General features: G+C 47.7%; 1 protein-coding gene and 1 long non-coding RNA gene across 3 annotated transcripts in view; one reads left to right on the top strand and one right to left on the bottom strand.

The window, feature by feature from the left end:
* BCAR3 (BCAR3 adaptor protein, NSP family member) overlaps positions 1-15,132 on the bottom strand; it is a 153,156-nt gene extending 138,024 nt beyond the window's left edge. Inside the window, exon 1 of one of the 2 annotated variants that reach the window (XM_029229526.1) lies at positions 15,010-15,132. The gene's annotated coding sequence lies outside the window, so the exon portion shown is untranslated. Of the gene's footprint in view, positions 1-2,471; positions 2,492-15,009 lie in introns of those variants that run through there. The other variant, XM_029229527.1, reaches the window with a different exon arrangement.
* A 2,607-nt stretch (positions 15,133-17,739) lies between these two features.
* Positions 17,740-19,849, top strand: part of LOC114899104 — a 9,242-nt gene continuing 7,132 nt past the window's right edge. The window contains exon 1 of the long non-coding RNA XR_003794510.1: positions 17,740-17,840. This is a non-coding gene — a long non-coding RNA (uncharacterized LOC114899104). The remainder of the gene's footprint in view (positions 17,841-19,849) is intronic.

The following is a 19,849-nucleotide window of genomic DNA, read 5'->3' as shown; positions in this document are numbered from 1 at the left end:
TCTGAGCTCCTGCACACGACTGCCTAAGGTGCTTATATAAAACACAACTTCTAACCCCCTCCAGCCGTTAACACTCCTCCTCATCAAATCCCTATTGCTTCTTTTCCCACAGGGGATGGGATTAAGGGGCGCAAGATGGCTCAGCTAGTGTTCCCCTTCTAGCCACAGCTGCTTCCTGAGGCCCAGAGCGTGGTGGCCTGTTTTGGGGTGCAGGTTCAGGTCGAGGTCACATTTCTGTGGTGTTCCCCACACCTGACACCCTTTCACCTGTGTCAGGTTACCTAACCTCTCTGTGGCTCCTTTTCTTCATCCCTAAAATTAGGATAATTATTGTTAACTATTGTTCTATCTCACAGTGCTGTTGTGAGAACTAAATAAGTTAGAATTAAATAAGTAAAACAGAACGATTATCATTGCTAGTGATGACATTAGATTATCATTACCGGAAGGGAGAGGATAGGAAAAAAGGGAGCCAAATCCAAAGCCCAGTCTCGAGGCAATGACCAATAAGGATCCAGAATCACCCAGGAAACAACCATCCCGGAGCCTCTGCAGGTTAGTCAGGGGATTCTCCTAAGCTCCAGATGCTGCCCCGGAAGTAGTCACTTCCTAGGCTAGATCAGCACCACCCTGCCGCCCGGGCCACAGCTTCACTGGCTCAGCATTGCCGGCACTGTGGGGCAAAGCAGCAGACAGCCAGGCTGCTTCCTACCTTGCCTGTCTCCCTCCTCCCAGGTTGGCTTTGGTCAGATGCGGCAGCTCCTACAGACTTCTCGGTTTGGTGTGAGGAAGTTAAGGTAGCACAGGCAAGGCTGGGGCTGCCTTCCGTGGTTCTGCCAGAGGGTGAGTGACCCAGGCCTCGGGGTGGTTGGACCTGGGCCTGCAGCCTCTCCTGGGATTGCCTGCCGGGGCGGCTGAGCTCACACTGCCCATGCCACCCAGATGCCTCTTTGCCTATTGTCTCAACAGCTGACGACAGAATTCTAAGTAACAGTGACTCACAGTACAGCAGTTCCTTTTTTTCTCCAGAGCTGTCTTATGTAGATCGAGCCTTTCTCCCAGGTAAAGAAGGCCTTTACCTTTCAGTAGAAGTAGAGGGAGGCGAGGAAAATGTTGTGATTAGGAGCAAAACAGTCTGAGTTTGAATTTGGCTCTACCACTTACAAAGTCGTATGACCTTGGACAAGTTATTTAATCTCAGGTTCTTTACCTACAAAATGGGGATAATAACAGTACTTACATCATAGGGTTATTATGAGAGTTAAACGAGTTAATATCTATACAGAGCTTAAAGCAGTGCCTGGCACATAGTAAATACTTATATAAATGTTTTAAAAGTAAATGTCCAATAATAGGAGATTGGTTACATGAAATCTATATAACAGAATACTACACAGTCATTAAAATCTCTGTTATAAAAGAATTGTGATATGGAACTATATTCATGATCTCTTACTAAGTGAAATGACAGACTCTAAAACAAACCACGGTATACCATTATTGTTGAGAAGAAAATAAATCTATATACATTGAAAAATACACTAAAAGCATATACACCAAAAGGGTGCTTTTCTATCTTATAAAATATCTATGTTCTGTGAGTTACCTCAGTAATAAAAAGCAATAAGAAAACAATAAAAATTATTCAGTAATAAAAACAATAACAATTACTCAAATGTAGTAGATATACATAATCCAGAATAAGTGATCATGCTTTAAAATGGTGATGATAGTAATAATGATAGTTCCCGAGCCCAGATCATTCAAACCTGAGACTGACAGGTGACCACCACCACGTGCTTTAATGATTAGCCAAATGTTATAATTGAAAAGAAAAAATAATAATATCGCATGCTTAAATGGCTATAATATACTTCTGGGAATAATCAAAGACTGACCATACCAACAGAGCCAGATTTAAATCTTACCTAAGCAACAGGTGACCAACATATGTAAAATAAACAAAGAAGGAAATGGTAGTGTGTAGAAGCAATGAACTGAGCATGCTTTGCAAGGTGACGAGTGAAGGGGAGTCACGAAAGTGGCCTGTGTAGACAGGATGGGGTGGAGAAGCATTCCTCCAGCCATTGAGTCAGAGGTTTCAAGAAGGAAACGGAACTTCAGGGGCTGCTAAAATAAAGGAAGGAGATAAGCAGCTCCCTTTTACTGCTCACTTGTGTAGAACTTGAATGGAGAAAAGGATAAGAACTGCTCCCTGAACCATGACGTTCAGTAATGAGCAGACTTCTCAACTCTGTCCCCAGGCCACTTCTCACCACTTCTCACAGCCTCACCCAGAGGCTTACAAAACAATTAAAACCCCAGACACACTGCATCTGGGCTCTGGTGGATGGGGCTAATGTGAAAGTGAACCCTCTGTGTGTCAAAGAACAGGCAGTAGGCTGAATCCAAAAACCATCCTAACTTTACTTCCAAGACCTGGCTGTGCCTGGTGCTCCCGTAACACTCACCACTTCACATAGCCCTTTCCCAGATCCAACCAACAGTGGGTCCTGGGCAAGTTGTCATGATCTTTTTCATCTCCATGTTTTTAGCTCACAACTTTTCTCCTCAGCATCCGTTACCCTCAGAAGATGTAAAGAGCTTCGAAAAAAAAAAAAATACTTGTTGTGAATTCTGAAATTGTGCTGGTCGAATGAAACTTCTGACTGACAGAAACCGGTTTCAGTTCCCCCTTCTATCTTTGCAATGTCACCAACATAAAGTCCCTCATATAACTGACCCTATTCACAAACCATGTTGAAAGCCACATGAAAAGATCATTGCAATAATCCACTAAACGCCTGAACTAGCTGGAATTACTTCTTTCTTTCCAAAGCACCATGGGGTCCTGGGGCTGCCTTAGCCCCTCCCAGGGCTGTGCCCAGCACACAGCAGGAGGAGGCTGGCAGGCTGTTCTGTTTCTCAGCGAGAGCTGGCCGTGATTAGAATACCCAGATGCTTTCTGTTGATGCTTGTGCGGGATCAGCTTCTAAGCTTATTAAAACAGGGGTCACACAAGTTGTATCAGGAGAACTGATTGCACATTGGAAGAAGGCAATGAAAAGAATCACTAGGAGAAGAGTCACAATCACCTGAAAAAAGAACTCCCTGTGTTTAGACAAGGGAGGGCAGGGGAGCCCGGATGAAGTCAGAGCTTTCTCCTTCCAAAAGCTTCTGGTTCGAAGCCAGGGAGAAGGAAGGGACAAGCACTGTCACGGGCTTCCTGAGGGCCCCTGACTGTGAGGCGCATGAGGTAACACCAGGCCTTCCCCGAGGTGAGGATGTTTCCCTTGTCCTTTCAGCAGGACCGGCTTTCTGACCCCAAGAGTTGGAGAGACTACACTGATTTACGGCCACGTCTCTTTTCCCTTCCTTCTGATCCTCCCAGTCTGTGGTCTGTTCAAAGCACCTTCAAGGGAAACAGAGGCCAATGAATCTGCCTAACCGGGAAGTGGTTTTGAGCCAGCACCGACACTGTGACACACACTTTGTCTTAAAACGGGTCCCTTGCGCTTCAGTGGAGCACAGCTGTGGTCTGTGCAGGTGTTTGCAGAGGTTCCCAGAACAGAGAGCCCTCTGCCTCTGTGTAGGGGACCCTGTACAGGGATGTCTTCAACCACTGGCGTTGGATGAGGACTGGCCCTGGTGAGGGCTCAGCAGGCAGCCCTCTTCTCAGTTCCCACACAGAACAGCAAGGAGGAAGGAGGGGAATATCTCCTGGACTAGAGATGGAAAGAGAAAAAAGAAGGCAATTTAGGGCTTCCCTGGTGGCGCAGTGGTTGAGAGTCTGCTGCCGATTCAGGGGACGCAGGTTCGTACCCTGGTATGGGAAGATCCCACATGCCGTGGAGCGGCTGGGCCCGTGAGCCATGGCCACTGAGCCTGCGCGTAATTTAGATGGAAAAGCTGTTGTGTTTTTTAAAAAAAAATTCTATTTATCATTTACAACTTTAGATTGGTGGGAAAAAATTCTTTATCTGATCAATGTAACCTTTCTCTGTAAGAACTGGAGTTTTGCTTCTATACCGTTATCTCGGTGGAATCTATTTCCTTGATGGAACAGCATGTAATTCTTTCACATCTCTATCTCAAATATATACTTTTGAAAACAGGAAAAAAATATGTTATCTTTCCATAATTAAGTCACAAAATAAATAGATCTGCTCAGTGCTGTGTTTGCTTTGCTTTCCTTCTGCAAAGCTGTTTTAGGGAACACATATCTTCAGATTCCTTTTCACGAGACAAAAAAAAAGGTTAGGCCAGCTTGACCAAATCCACAAGGGAATGAAGTGAGTCCAGGAGCCCCAGTATTTTCAAAACAGTACAAATCCGTTCCTGGTGGGACAGGGTATGGACGAGTGAGATGTTGAAACCCAAGAGAGGGTGGCCAAGAGGTGGATTCTTCCCTTGTGTGTCTTGCACCTGCTGGAAGGGCCATCCTGGAAGCCGGGCAAGCATAGCTATGCTGTGCCTGGCACAGCTGGGGCTGGAGAAGCCTTCCCCTCATGGTTCAGGTTTTTGCCACCTCTTCCTTTGCCCCTTGAAGGGTACTTCTGAGTGGGGAGGATTAAAACCCCAGCATCACTAATTTGGAGAGAACTTATCCTAGCAGGGCTAATCCGAGAACTCAGTGCAGAGCCTGAAGAACCCACCGAGCTCTGCCCAACCCCTCAGCTGCAAATCTCATCACTCTTCCCTAAAGGATGGCTGGTAAGGCTGAGAACCATTCCCCAAAGTGCAGCCCTGAGTGACGGCTGTGAATTCAAATTCCTGAACCGTGACTGTGTTCCAGCCCAGGGTTAGCTGCTCCCCTAATCCCACTTACCTCCCTTTCCTCTCCATCTGTTTATTTTCCATTGAAGTGACCGTTCCACTCCTTGAACTCTTAACACACACTGCTTCATGGCTGAGTTTTTCAGGTTTCTGAACACCAGTGTCTCCAAGAGCCTCCTACACCCGCTCTATGTTCGTAACTCTCTTTTTTTTTTGGTACGCGGGCCTCTCACTGTTGTGGCCTCTCCCGTTGCGGAGCACAGGCTGTGGACACGCAGGCTCAGCGGCCATGGCTCACGGGCCCAGCCGCTCCACGGCATGTGGGATCTTCCCGGACCGGGGCACGAACCCGTGTCCCCTGCATCGGCAGGTGGACTCTCAACCACTGCGCCACCAGGGAAGCCCTCTAACTCTCTTTAAGTGACCGTTTCGCAGACTCCCTACGCTTCTCTGTGGCACCTTGTCCCTCTCTCACCTCCCCTGACACTGGCCTTCCCTCTCTGCCTTCTCCTTTCTGGCTCCTCCTTCCTGCCATTTTTCTCCCTTTTCCACACTCTTTCTTTACTCCCGCCCTCCTCTGCTGCCCACCCCAGCCCCAGCACACCACTGACCCCCAGGGTACCTGGATGAACCTCACGGGAGATGAAGTGCAGCCCCTACTGAGGATGCCTGACTTGGTTTCTAAAGGGTTTTCCCCAATTCTAATAGTTACAATTCACGATTAAGGCCAAAGAAGGACGGTATTCTTTTCACTGTGCTGCTACCCTCTTCACCTCACGAGTCGAAGGACCTGGACTTCCTGGGGCCCCAAGGCCTGGTCCCCTAATAATCTAGTTTCTTATTGTCCCAAAAGAAAACTTCTTAGTAAGACTCACTAGGCCACACCTTACGGCTCTGGTCTCCACTGACCTTTCAGTTTCATGCAGTGTCACGCTTGCTCTCTGAACTCCTGCCACATGGTCCTCCTTCAGTTTCTCAAATGTGCTATATATGCTCTTACCGTAGGACCTTGGGTCATGCTATTCCCTCTGTCTGGAACATTCCACCTCCTCCATCTGCTTTGTCTAGTTAACTCCTTTTGCTATCTGTCGCTGTGTAACAAATTACCCCCAAAACCTACCAGCTTAAAACGGCAAACATTTGTTATCTCACAGTCTCTTTGTGTCAGGAATCTGGGAGCAGCTTAGCCAGATGGTTCTGGGTCAGGGTCTCTCAAGAGGTTACATCCAAGCGGTCAGCCTGGGCTCCAGCCATTGGAGCTGGAGGATCCCCCCAACAGCTTACTCACTTGGCACTTGGTAGACCTCAGTGCCTATCAGGCTGTTGGCATGGCCTCTCCGTGGGGTGCCTGAGTGTCCGTAGCATGTGGAAGCTGGCTTCTCCCAGAATCAATGATCAGAAAGAGAGAGAAGGAACCCAAAACAGTAGCTGCAGTCTTTTGTAACCTAATCTTAGAAGGGACACATCAGACTTTCTGCCATATGCTATTGGCCAAGCAGACCAACCCTGGCACGGTGTGGGAGGAGACTACACATGGTCTGAATACCAGGAGGCAGGAGTCACTGGGGACCATCGTGGGAGGCTGGCTTAATGATTCCTTTCCCTTGACATATATCTGTAGGATTTTGTGATTAAAGTTTATGGTCCATTGGACCATAAGCTTCTTGAGAACAGGTATCTGCTTTGCTCATGTATCAGTCAGTTTTTGGTATAAAACAAACCAAATGAAAACTTAGTGGCTTTTAAAACAAAAGTGCTCATTTATTATTCCTCAAGTGTCTATGGGTCATCGGAGTCCTGCTGACCTGGACCAGGCTCTGCTGATCCAGCCAGGCTTGCTCATGCACCTGGCATCAGTTCTTGGGTTAGCTGAGGCTGATGGGCCTGAAATGGTCTCCCTCCTCTGTCTGGCAGGGTGGCTGGCCATCCGCTAGGACAATGAAAGTGAACGGGCCTGTGTCTCTCATTATTCAGCAGCCTAGGCAGGGCGTGTCTGCATGGCAGCTCTAGGGTTTCAAGAGCACAAGGCCTCTGGAAAGATTTGGAAAAGGTACAGTGTCACTTCTGCCACTTTCTATTGGTCAAGGCAAGTCACAAGCCCAGCCCAGATTCAGAAGTGGAGAAATAGACACAACCTCTAAAGGGAGGAGGCGAAAAGTCACACTGCAAAGGGACTTGGATAATGGGAAGGGGAGAATGCCACCGTTTTTCTAAACACTTTTCCACGGCACACCATAGTACCCCCAGAGCCTAGCACAGTGCCTGGCACGTAGTAGGTACTCAATTAAAAGAGTATTTCTTTTTTTTTTTTGGCGGTACGCGGGCCTCTCACTGTTGTGGCCTCTCCCATTGCGGAGCACAGGCTCTGGATGCGCAGGCTCAGTGGCCATGGCTCACGGGCCCAGCCGCTCCACAGCATGTGGGATCTTCCCGGACCGGGGCACGAACCCGTGTCCCCTACATCAGCAGGCGGACTCTCAACCACTGCGCCACCAGGGAAGCCCAAAAAGAGTATTTCTTGAATGAATGGGTTTGAGCACTTTACCTTTAGTTGTCCTTATTTTGCTCTTGGCTTGTCTCCCTCACTGTTATGCCGGTACCTTGGAGACAGGGAGGAACCTGTCGTATTCATGTTTGGGGTCCCACAGCATTGACATGGCATTGGACTTGTGTGGTAATGAATAAATGTATCGCCAACGCTTTTCAAATGCTCTCTGTGCATCTCTACTGCTTTGCCTTCCTCAGAGTTTAAAATCTTCCACAGCAGATTTGCATAGGCTTTGCAATTTGACGCCACAGGATCCTAAATCTGTCCTTTACCCGCTGTGTGACCTGGGCAAGTTCCTTCACCCAGCTGAGCCCCATTTTCTTTTTCCACAAAATGGGGGTGCCCATCTCAGAACTTCTGTAGGGTGCAATTGGACAGGCGAGTGAACACTGTGGCAGGTACTGAATAAACGTCATCCCCTTCCATTTACCCTAATACCCTGCATCACCTTGACCTCTGGCCTCTCCAGGCCCAGCCCTGGCTCACTCCGCCTGTCCCCGGAAAGCCACGTCTGTTCCACACCTCTCTGGGTCTCTTGAACACTATCAGTGGCATAAACATGAGTACAGCTAAGCTCCAATTAGCAGTGCAGTTCCTGCTGCCCCAGATGGGCAGGACGACTACCAATCACAGGTGATTTTTGCCACCACCTGGCTCAGCTCTGTAATCCTGAGGCCAAGAGGATCTTCCTCTGTGCCCCTCAGGTGTCTAGAGGCCCAGCTGCCTTCTGGTGCTCTGTCCTATTGCTGTCTGCCCTCCAGCCACTGTAACTGTGCTAGCCACTTAGGTCCACTTTGTAACCCTGTAGACATTTCTTCTTCCTAGGCTGGCTGTCTTATCTCTATGTCTTGTCTTTTCCTTCTTTAAGTCTCCTTCTTGCTTCCTGTGCCTCAACGAACTCCCATCTGTCTTACCATTGTCGAGCTTTTTCCATATGTCAGGCCATAGGCTATGTACTTGATACTAACTGTCTCAGGAATTCTTACATCAACCCTATGGCGTAAGAACTATTACTACCATTTCCTTGATGAAGAGGCTGAGGCTCAGAGAGTTCACATAACTTGCTCCCGGCTACACACTTGGTGGGTGGTAGAACCAGGGTGAAACCTGGGTTCTGATCCCAGAGCTTTTACCCTCTCCCCCACTTTATACCCTTTATCCTCTTGTTGCACGTCTCGTGGCAACGTCCTGCTAGAATGTTCCTTCTCCTGTGTGGCTGGTCTACATGTTATTGGTGTTTTCTAAAAAATTACCACCTTCCTCCTCAGCTCTTCATTCTCCTTTTCCTCTAGGGCAGTGCAGTTCAATAGAACTTTCTGTAGTGATGGAAATGTTCTCTGCATTGTCCATTATGGTAGTCACTAGACACATGTGGCTTTTGAGAATTTTTGATACGTGCCTAGTATGACTGAGAAATTGCATTTTAAATGTTATTTAATTGCAATTAAGTTAAATTTAAATAGTCACATGTGGCTACTGGCTACTGTATTGGACAACTCCAGGGTCTCACCTTCGTGGAGAGAGGATGGGGCGTCAGGGTGGGGAAAGGGAGATGGGGAGAGAAGCAATTTGATGAAGCCACAGGACTATTTTCTCATGAATATTGAACTAAGACTAAGGTTCTCATAAGGAAAAGTCATTTAATGATGTCCTGGCCCAACATGCTTTCCTGGACTTCTGCCCTCCAATCACCAAATTCCTGGTGATGTCAGCAAGAATGCCAGGGCCTAGGAATTATGTTGAGCCTCTTCAGAGAGATGGCCTTCCTCTGCAACACGCAGATTGAAATGAACTCGTTCCAATTAGGGAAAGAGTGAGGAATCACTGCCGTGAGGTTTCCTTCTGTGTGTGCTGCTGAAATCAATATTTAGTCAATACAACCTTTGGCCTGCCATTTGCCATTCTATAGATCTTCCCACACTATAGAATTTAATGCAGATTTTAAAACTCACAAGCAATGGTTCCAGAAACTGAAATGTTATTTTCTTTCTTTTTGAATCAAGACAGTTTCCAGGACTTCGACACAAAGAGACCTCAGAAATGGTTTCTTGATGGATATAGTGAGCCTTCAAAGATGAACAAATTTCTATTGGGAAAATCTGCCCAGTTCTGGAGGTAAAACAGTCATTCTTTTACCCATTTATTCATCCAGCTTTTCATCTATCCACCCAAAAACATTTTCTGAGTTCTTAGCAAGTTCTAAAATGCAGGTAGGGAAGGGGGCGGTTAAAAAATGAGAAAGACAAATAACTTTTATACATTCAACTTCTTTTTAATTTCCAAAGTAAATAGGTAAGTTTCATGCTAGTAACCCAAAGGACATATGGCATTAAGTCCGTTCTCTTAGTATCTTCTACCAGGTATTTTTTTTATCCATTCATTTAATTATCAAATATTGTCAAGTCCCTGTAATGCACAGCCTGTCCATTTAGTTACTGTCACAAGAATTTTGAGGTTATAAAGCACTTAAACTGTACTTTTGTTAGGGAAGTTACCTCAATAAACCACAATTTCTCTCTTCACATATCTGCTTCTCTCTAGGGTGGGATTCCTTGAGGGTTGGAACACCATCTTCTTGACTGCAGTGTCTTTGCTCCCTAGAACACTGCCTGGTGCATAGTGGGTGCTTATTAAAAGTTCCCTGAAGGAACATCAAACCACAGAAAATGTGACATTTGTCTAGATCCGTGATCCACACTGCCGGTGGTCTGTCTCCAGCATAGAAGTCAAAATCCCAAAGGAATCTGAAGTAACTTGCGCTGAAATCAGCCTCCCAAGAACTCATTGAATCCCTAGCTTCCTTAGTGATATTTTCATTCTCTAGTGTCTTAAAGGATAAGAAACTCTCTAAGGGCACTGATCACAAATAGGACCTTCTTTCTTTCTTGCCTTCTCTCTCTCTCTGCATATGTTCTGAAACTTCATTGAGTTCAAAGGTTATCCTCTATCGACTCCTAACAACACAATATTTGGTGAAGATTTAAAGATTATAATACTGCTATCCATGATTTTCATAGCTTCATAAACTGTCACACCCATTTTTGACTTGTGCCTTTACAGATCAAAAGGTGTTCTTGGGCTTCCCTGGTGGCGCAGTTGTTGAGCCTCCGCCTGCCGATGCAGGGGACATGGGTTCGTGCCCCGGTCCGGGAAGATCCCACATGCCGTGGAGCGGATGGGCCCGTGAGCCATGGCCGCTGAGCCTGCACGTCCGGAGCCTGTGCTCCGCAACGGGAGAGGCCACAACAGTGAGAGGCCCGCGTACATCTTTCATAAAGTCCAGTGACAAAAACTGTATAAGGTATTTATTCATTTATTTGAACATTTGCTGAACAAATGTCTATTGCATGCTTACTATGCACCAGGCACTGCAATTCCATGTTGAGTTAAGACCTAATAAGATTATAAACCAGAAGTACCTTTTTGTTTTCCCTCCCTGCTTTGCTCCCTTGCTCAACATCTAGAGCAAACATTATGTTACCTGTTATGGGCTGAACTGTTTACCCCCAAAATTCAGATGTTGAAGTCTTACCCTCCAGTACTTCAGAATGTGACTGTATTTGGAGATAGGACCTTTAAAGAGGTAATTAAGGTAAAATGAGTTATATGGGTGGATGCTAAACTAATGTGGCTGGTGTTTTTATAAGAAGAGGATATTAGGACACAGACGTGTACAGAAGAAAGGCCATGTGAAGACACAGGGAGAAGATGGCTATCTATAAAGCAAGGAGATAGACCTCAGAAGAAATCAACCCTGCTGACATCCTGTTCTTGAACTTCCAGCCTCCAGAACTGTGAGGAAAATAAATTTCTGCTGTTTAAGCCACCCAGTCTGAGGTACTTTGTTATTACAGCCTTAGCAGACGAATACTTTGGCAATTCATCATCCCTGTGTATATCTTCTCTTTTTTCTTCTGTTGTTTTCTCTTCCTTCTTTGTTTTATTTTGAACTGTTGATGATCTCTTAGAGATGCTTTCTTTACTTTTCACTTGTGTGTTTTCTTTCTCTGACTAGTTTGTAAGTTCCTCAAGGAAAAAGCGAGGGAAACAAAGCACTGTCTTTGGGATTTTCACCTGCCCCTGTGCAATAAATGGGGCCATTTTAAAGGTAAGGAAACAAAGGTTCTGGGGAGATCAACTAAATTGTCCCAAATCTCCCAGCTGGCCGGTGGTAGGGCTGGGGTTCTCAGCAGGCCTGCCTTGTTCCAAAAGCTACCAGACCTGCCACCTCACCAGTCTGCCTCCTTGAGAGCCTGAGCTGGTGGCTCACGATTACTTGAACACCCTAGAGAGTTGAGCTCCAGGCTGGCCCACAGGAGACACTCCAAAACTATTTATGGACTTGATTTAAATAAATGCAGATGGTTTAGCTGATCCAGGGCAATTAACCCCAGAGCACTCCTTCTCTCACATTAGGGACAGATGGCAGCTCTTGGGGAGAAATGTAAAGACCTGAGGTGTTATGAACCATTATCTCTTCCTCTCCCCAGCTGACAGATAAAAGCTGCAGGCTTGGCCTTCACTATGCACTTTTTAGATTTCTGTCAGAACAAGCCACAAACCTTAATGCATTTGAGTAGCGCTCAGCCAACTTGCAATTATTTGTGGTGACAGGGAGCAAAGATGGCATCTGCCGAGGATGTTGACATCTGCCAACACCACCAAGTTTCCCTGGACCAAGAATGTCAAAATTTTTCTCCAGCTGGAGGACAAGTGTTTCATCTCCTGCAGAGAGGCCTGCAAGCAGTGGATGCCACAAGAGCCCCGGCCAGGCTGCTGGAGCGGGAAGGGCACGAGGCAGGCCAGGAGCAGCCTCTGAAGGAACCAAGCTCTACTGTGGTTGAAAACACTCTGGGAACAATGGCTGTTTAACTGCTCCTTTGGCAGTGAAAATGCTTATAAAAATAGATCTGACCTTTCGTGCTTTTCTAATTTTGCACCATGTGTATTTATTATCTATTCAAAAATCAATGAATTTTTTGGAAAAAAGACCTGCATATTCTTACATGCAAAGCCTGAAACAGTGTAAAGTTGACCTAAGAACACTGGCCTGGAAGTTCCTGGAACTGGATATGAGTTCCTACACTGCCATTAATTTTGTTTCTAAGATACAGATTTCTCCTGCTTAAAACTCTCAGAAGCCCAATCACTTACAGAATAAATTCCAACTCATTAGCTTGGCCTATAAGATCAGGGGTGATCTAACTTCTGCCTACCTGATGTAGATAGACACTTACATAGGATTTGGGTGCAAGTTGTACAAGATCCCCTGAGAGAGGTGATCTTCAGAGCAAGGTAGGGCAGTGGGGATGTGAGAGGCAGGGAAGGGAGGAATGCCTATAAGGGTGCTTTATGAGCTGGTGGCCACTGTGGGAAACTTGGTCCAATTTCCCTGGGTCCCTCGGAGAGACTGTGTAGATGCACGTTAGCGTTATCTGATCAAGGGCTAGGAAGCTGGGGAATTTGTTCATCAGCTCCCTTCCTCGTTGACTGACCTGAGGGCATTGACTCCTCAGCCCTTCTGGTTTGCTTCATATGAGAGATGAACCCACTCTCATGACCAGAGAATGCATTGAGGCAGGGAGATTGGAGGTGCCTGAGCTAGCAAACTGCAGATGGGCTGCACAGAACATGAAAGTGGCCACAATACTGCACAGTTCTTTCCATCAGGAGGTGGAATCTATTTCTTTATCCCTTGAATCTGGACTGGCTTTTTGGGGAGTAGAAAGCAGAGGTTGTAAGGTTATAGGAGGTCTTGGCCTGGGCCTCAGGAGACCTTACAGCATCTGCTCTTATACTCTTAGAACTGCTGCCACCATGTGAATAAGGCCAGGCCAGGCTGCTGAAGGGTGAGAGGCCACGTGGAGCAGAGAGGAGTCATCCAATTGAGCACCCCCAGATCAACAAACCCCCAGCCAGCTGACCAGCTGACCAGAGACACGTGTGAGCCTCACCCAGTCCAGCCCAGAAGGGCAACTCAGGTGAGCCTAGCCTAAATTGCTGAGCTTGTAATCACAAACTAAATGGTCATTTCTTTAAACCACTGAATTTGGGGTGGTTTTTTATGTAGCAAAAGCTAACTGATATAGCGTTTAAGGGAACTGTCTAAAGCTACTGGTAAGCTCTGAAGTAGGCAAAGGGGCACCAACATCTTCTACTACACCACCTGTATTAGCTAGCTATCACTGTGTGACAAATCACCCGAAAACACTGCACTTAAAACAGTGAACATTTCATATGGTTTCTGGAGGTCAGAATTTGAGAGGGGCTTAGCTGGGTGGTGCTGGACCAGGGTCTATCCTCAGCTTACAGTTAAGTTGCTGGCTGGAGCTACAGTCATGTAAAGAGGATCTGCTTCCAAGCTCACTCATGTAGCTGATGACAAGATTCTTTAGTTTCTTATGGGCTGTTGGCTGGAGGCCTCACTTCTTCACCAGGTGGGCCTCTCCATAACACTGCTCTCAGCACAGCTGTATTCTACTGGTCAACACAGATCAACTGTGGAACAGTGCAGGTGAGGGCTACACAAAGACGTGAATACCAGGAGGTGGGGGTCACTGGGAGCTACTTGGAGGCCGCCTACCACACTACCTTTTCCCTGTCATTTACCAATGTCCTCTGCCACATACTCCACCCTTCAAATGATTCATTCATTCCCTGAACACATAATAATGATAACGGCTATTACTGGTTTTGCAGGCCTACTAAGTGCCAGGCGCTGTGACGGCCAGTTTATGTATAAAAGCTACATCTTTCTTGATCCATGAGCCCTTGTCCTCCGGGAAAAGATCTCCTGCTATATTGTGACACAATAAGAAATATAGGGACTTCCCTGGTGGCGCAGTGGTTAAGAATCCACCTGCCAACGCAGGGGACATGGGTTCGATCCCTGGTCTGGGAAGATCCCACATGCCGCAGAGCAACTAAGCCTGTGCGTCACAACTACTGAGCCTGCGCTCTAGAGCCCGCGAGCCACAGCTACTGAAGCCCACGTGCCGCAACTACTGAAGCCCGCCTGCCTAGAGCCTGTGCTCCACAACAAGAGAAGCCACCGCAATGAGAAGCCCGCGCGCTGCAACGAAGAGTAGCCCCCGCTCGCCACAACTAGAGAAAGCCCATGCACAGCAACAAAGACCCAACGCAGTCAAAAATCAATCAATCTGTGACTCTGTTTAAAAAAATATTAGAAAAAAAAATAAAGAGCACTACCTCTTTCTAATCTTAAAAAAAGAAAAAAAAATATATATTTGGTCTTCATCCCCAGTTCCTGGCACAGAGCTCTTAAAAAAAAAAAAAACCCTTGGAATTTCTGAGTGATAGGTGTAAGAGGAGTGTCTTCTGTTATCCATAATGAGCCCCTTTCAACCATCCCCGCCTCCCCTGGATGGCAGTGACTTCACACAGCCAGTCCCCTCCCCGGGCCACAGCACGTAGTAGAGAACCAGTCAGGGGGGCGCTGACGGGCTGCTCCCTGCTCTTGCAGCTCTGCGGGTGAAGAACATGACTGCTGCCTGCTTTTGTATCTTTTCCAATTAAAGGAACTCAGAATCTTCTATTTTAGTTAAATGAACAACAGCAACAAAAGGTAGAAAAGATGAGGACATTCTGAGGAGCAAATGGAACACACACCCACCCATACCACACACACTGGTCCTGGAAGCCTGGTCCTTTAGCTTTCTTGTTACCTCTTTCTTGCTTGGGAGGCGGAGAAAAGAAGGAAGAAGCCCGCTGGAACCCGCAGTGCTCTGTGCCTTTCCCTGTGCTCTTGAGGTGCACGCCTGCTGGGAGTACTGGGGGTGCATCAGGGTGCTAGGTGGCTACAAAGAGCCTGAGCCAGCTCCCTGGGCGCTGCTGGCTGAAACCATGCTCACCCCTGGGAGCGGTGCACAGATAGCGGCCACCGCAAGTGGCTGGACTGGCAGCTCTGGATGCCTTAGATGTTCAGGGCTGCCTCAGGCTGGAAACATTTCAGAGGCATTTAGGTGGGGCAGGAAGGAAGGGCAGGGAAGGCTCCTCTGAAGTCAGCACAGTGTGAGCCAGCAGTGACGGGGATGGGGGATGGTTACTTAGTTCCTGCTGTGCCCTGCAAACTGGAACCCAGGGCCAGTGGCTCAGAATCCTCAGGAACCTCTTGAGTCTGGTGGAATACAGCAGTGGCCTGCCCGTGTTGTTCCCTCTGCCTAGAAAGTCCATCTTCACTTTGTCTACCCAGAAAAATCTCAGCGCCGTTTCCGATCTAACCTGAATGCCCCCTCCCCTGGGAAGCCCTCCTTGACTGCACACAGGAAGCATTCCTCCATAAGAGCACACATGGCCTTGTATTGTGACTCTCCCTTTAATGACATTGAACTTTTCATAGAGACCCACTGCCTGGTGGCCCAGAGACCTTGGGAACAGAGTGGGACACTCAGTAAATGTTTGTTGATCTGAGTATGATGGAGAATACTAAGGAAGGTTCTGTATGCGCGCCAAGAAGGAGGCACGTCACTCACCAGGGCCGCTCTTCACTAATGAACTGAATGCATCTCTCCCACAGATTCCAGTGGGAGCTGTTCTTTCTGAGCCTTTGGATCTGTGACCACTCTTCTCCTGAGAAGCCGTGTGGTGAAGCAGGGAAGGGGTAACCCCTGCAGCCAGGATTCCTTGGCTTCAAATTCTGTCTCCACCACCTACCAGCTGTGCCGCTCTGGGCAGGATAGAAGATAGCAAAAGTACTGACCACGAGGACTCCTGGTGAGGACCGAAGGAAGTACGATGGGTGTGAGCACTTCTGTAATGTCGGCTGTTACTATCATTCGCCCTGTTTCCCCGGGTCACAGAAGCAGAACTCCAAACTATCTCAGAGACGACCCTGAATGTGCCTGGGGACAGAGCATGGTGGGGACTGGCCATCACTGCTGTTCCCACAGGCTCAGGCCAGTCCAGTGAGGCAGAGGGCAGGCCTAGGCCAGTGTCAAAAGAAAGACCTCTGTAAGGGGGCAGGGGTGGGGGAGGACCCCAGCTCCAAGTGCCTGATCCCATGCACTCGTGAGCCTCCCCAAAACTCTGCACCCTGCTTTGGGACTCCAAACGAGGGCCTGCTTGGATATCAGGGCTGCCTTTTTGTTTTTGGCCTCCTGGCCTTTGCTGCTGTCCTCAGGGACAGGCTATTTTAGGTAGCAGTCAAAATAAAACTGAGATTAACCCAGAATTCTTGGCAGTCAAACAATACCATAATTATGTGCTTTTTAACTTCAGAAATCAGACAGCCAAAGCTGACCCGTGGGGGTCTGTGGGGTGCTTTGAGGATAACAAGGCCTCCGTCCTAGGCTGTGTCACCTTCGTACACCCTTGGCTGCAGGCGGCCATCAGGCTCCTGGGGACACTGTTTCTTCTCCGGGGAGTCATGCTGTCCCAACAACAATACAACTTGCTTTCACACTAGACGCTGGCAAGTTGGAAGGGCAACTTACCACTTTCTATATCATAAATCCCCTCTCACAGAAGTCCTGGTCCCAGGGGCTGATGGCCGTGAGGGAACAGAGGATGCTTGTCCTCCAGGGCTGGTTTTCAGGGCAGGAAATCACCCGCAGGAATGTGTCTGTGCTTTGATTGCCAACAAGGGACGCAGACCCCCTAGTCGGGCAAACAGGCCCCTTCCTCTTTGCCGGGAGCCGAGGGGGAGGGGAGGGAATTAGTCACACACAAGAGCGACAGGATTGGGCCCCTGAGAGTAAAACCCTTACTCCAACCAAGAAAGGGGAAAAAGAATGGGGGATTCAAGGAGTTGGGGGGGTGGGGTTGAGATGATGTAATAAAGGTCACGGCCTGAAGAACAAAGAGGCAGCCGTGATTAGAAGCTTCGGGCAGATCTCTAAGCTCCCAGCAGGACGTCAGAACGTCTGGAAGAGAGAAAGGAACCACCAGCCCCCAGCCCCAGAGCAGCCCCCCGAGGTATGGCTGGAAAAACACAATTTTCCCTCAACACTGACTTGGCCCTGGGAACAAAGTGCTTCAGGAAACATGATGCTCCTAACAGAGTGCTAGATATTAGCCAGGAAAGTTGACCTTGCAGTGAGATTGGAAATAGAAAAACACACGCCAGGGCCCTCTGGCCGAGCAGCCCTGTCGGCAGGGAGGCAAACAGACAGGGCACCCTGGGCCGCGGCAAGGAGAGCTGTGTGGGATGGTCCTGAGCCCCCCCCCCCACCGCCCACAACAGGAGTGCCCGTGGCTCTAGTGTTACTGTCGTCGAGGGCTGTGTCCCTGTCACGCCTTCAGGAGCCCTTCACTGCCCGCTGCCCCCAGGATCTTGAGGCCAAGTCTTCCTGCCAGCTCTCCTGGGAGGTGCCCCCAGAGGAGTGCATATCTTTAACGATGGTTACTGACTTCCTGCCCGGTGTTAGTTTCTTTTTATTTTTGTCTCAAAATCCTGACATGTCTGTCTTTCTCTGCCACACAAGCCACAAGAACGACAAGCCCTGGGAGGCTGTTCGTGGGGACCAGACATGTCCAGAGAAATGAACCTTGTCTCAAGGTATGACCTTGAATTTATCTGGGGGCAGATAAAGGAGAAACAGGCTGAGTGATAGCGGGTGAAGGAGGTCAGGGGTTTTATACAGGTAGGACTAGAAGGCAGGGCCTCCAGCTGCTCTTGCTAGTAAAGGCTGATGCGTTTTCATCCTAGAAGGGCTGCCCTGCTCGCATTTTCCATCCTGTGTGGTCTCTAGTTGGAAAGGGAAGTCACATTCCAGTGTGAAAAAGAAGCCATATCAGCCACCTGCCTCTGGGGACTGCATGGCGGCACCTTTGTCCAGCAGAGCCAGAAGAACCGGACTGAACCCCTGTCCAGGGTGGAAGGGGCTTTGGACTGACAGTTGCGTGGCAGTAAAGTGATTAACAAGGGCTGGGAACTGATCCAATTGGGCCTTGGCCGGTGCTTGGGGGCTCAGCCAAAGTAGAGACAGGGAAGCCTAGAGGGGAGCAGAGGCCCCTCTCGTAAAGACACCCGCTGCCAGTGGCTGGGGCTCCTGTCCTGCCTCCCGGGTTGGGGACATTTATAAAGAAAGGGCTGCCATCACACCAGTCCCGTTGCAAATGGATTTCCTGAGGGCTGCGTCCAAACACCTTTGGAGGGAGTGTGGCTCTGTTGACTTAGATTTTGGAGTTCCGGCCTCCAGAACTGAGGGAGAATAAATTTCTGCTGTTTTAAGCAACCCTGTTTGTGGTCATCTGTTACAGCAGCCCTAGGAAACCGATGCAGCATATATCTGTATTTCTAATACAGGAAATAGATTCTAGGACAGAGATTTGTCTACAGGTAGTTTATTGGAGAGTGCTCTCAAAATAGTGTGAGAAAGTGGGAGGGACTGGGCAGAGGGGGAGGTTGAACTGTGATGCATTTGTAACAGAGCCCTCAGCCTATCCTGGGGTAGTGAGGCTGGGACAGCCCTTCCTTCTGAGTTGTCTCAATCTGAGGCCAGGGGCCAGGCCTTGGTACCTCTACCAGCTAGTCACTGGATGTGAGCAGCCCCCTGGGAGGGGTACAGCCTTGGGGAGGGACAGCTCTCTTCAGAGGAGAGCAATGCCTGGGAGTCTCAGTTGTGAGTCCTGAGCAGCCACCACTCCCAGCATCTGAGGAAATGAGAGCCTCCGTCCTAAAATGGGGAACTGGGGACTCATCGGCAGGCCCTAAAATACCCTTCCAGGCTTTTCTATCCTCTCTAATACATATTTTCAGTTTTATGAATGAACTGAAATTGAATGTCTGAAATACCTGAGCTTTCTGTATGTTTGTCCAGAAATTTAGCAGAATATTTAAAGTAGAAATCTACTGTTAAAACATCACTGAGTTTTCTGTGTTAAAGCCTATAAAACAAGTTTATTTTAAGGAAGTGGAACTATTCCATATGACTAAATCATCATGTGATTTTTCCAGGACACAGAATTTTCTTTCTATATATACCTCTTTCAGTTCCAGACATACTGGCCGTCTTTCCGTTCTTCCAGGTGTCTCTTTTTAAGCTAGTTTGTTGGATTTTTTTTTTTTTTCTGGATGTGGACCATTTTTAAAGTCTTTATTGAATTTGTTACAATATTGCTTCTGTTGTTTATGTTTTGATTTTTTGGCCCTGAGGCATGTGGGATCTTAGCTGCCCAACCAGGGATCGAACCCACACCCCCTGCATTGGAAGGTGAAGTCCTAACCACTGGACTGCCAGGGAAGTCCCTACACTAGTTTGTTTGTTTGTTTTTTGCAGATATATGATTTTTATTATTTCATTGATTGCCATATAATTTAATGCTTTGCATCTTTGCTGGGCATTTTATTGTCTACCTGGCTTGTGAAACAAATAATGAAATCACAACTTAGTCTTTGGCGGTAGGTTAATGATATTAATAATCTTATACTTTTTTTTTTAACATCTTTATTGGAGTATAATTGCTTTACAATGGTGTGTTAGTTTCTGCTTTATAACAAAGTGAATCAGTTATACATATACACATGTTCCCATATCTCTTCCCTCTTGCGTCTCCCTCCCTCCC

This window comes from Monodon monoceros, unplaced genomic scaffold (genome assembly GCF_005190385.1).
Source record: "Monodon monoceros isolate NGI ecotype Baffin Bay Population unplaced genomic scaffold, NGI_Narwhal_1 Super_Scaffold_18, whole genome shotgun sequence".
NCBI classification, from domain to species: domain Eukaryota; kingdom Metazoa; phylum Chordata; class Mammalia; order Artiodactyla; family Monodontidae; genus Monodon; species Monodon monoceros.
Note: the sequence above shows the minus strand (reverse complement) of the source record. Positions and strands in the feature narration are given on the sequence as shown.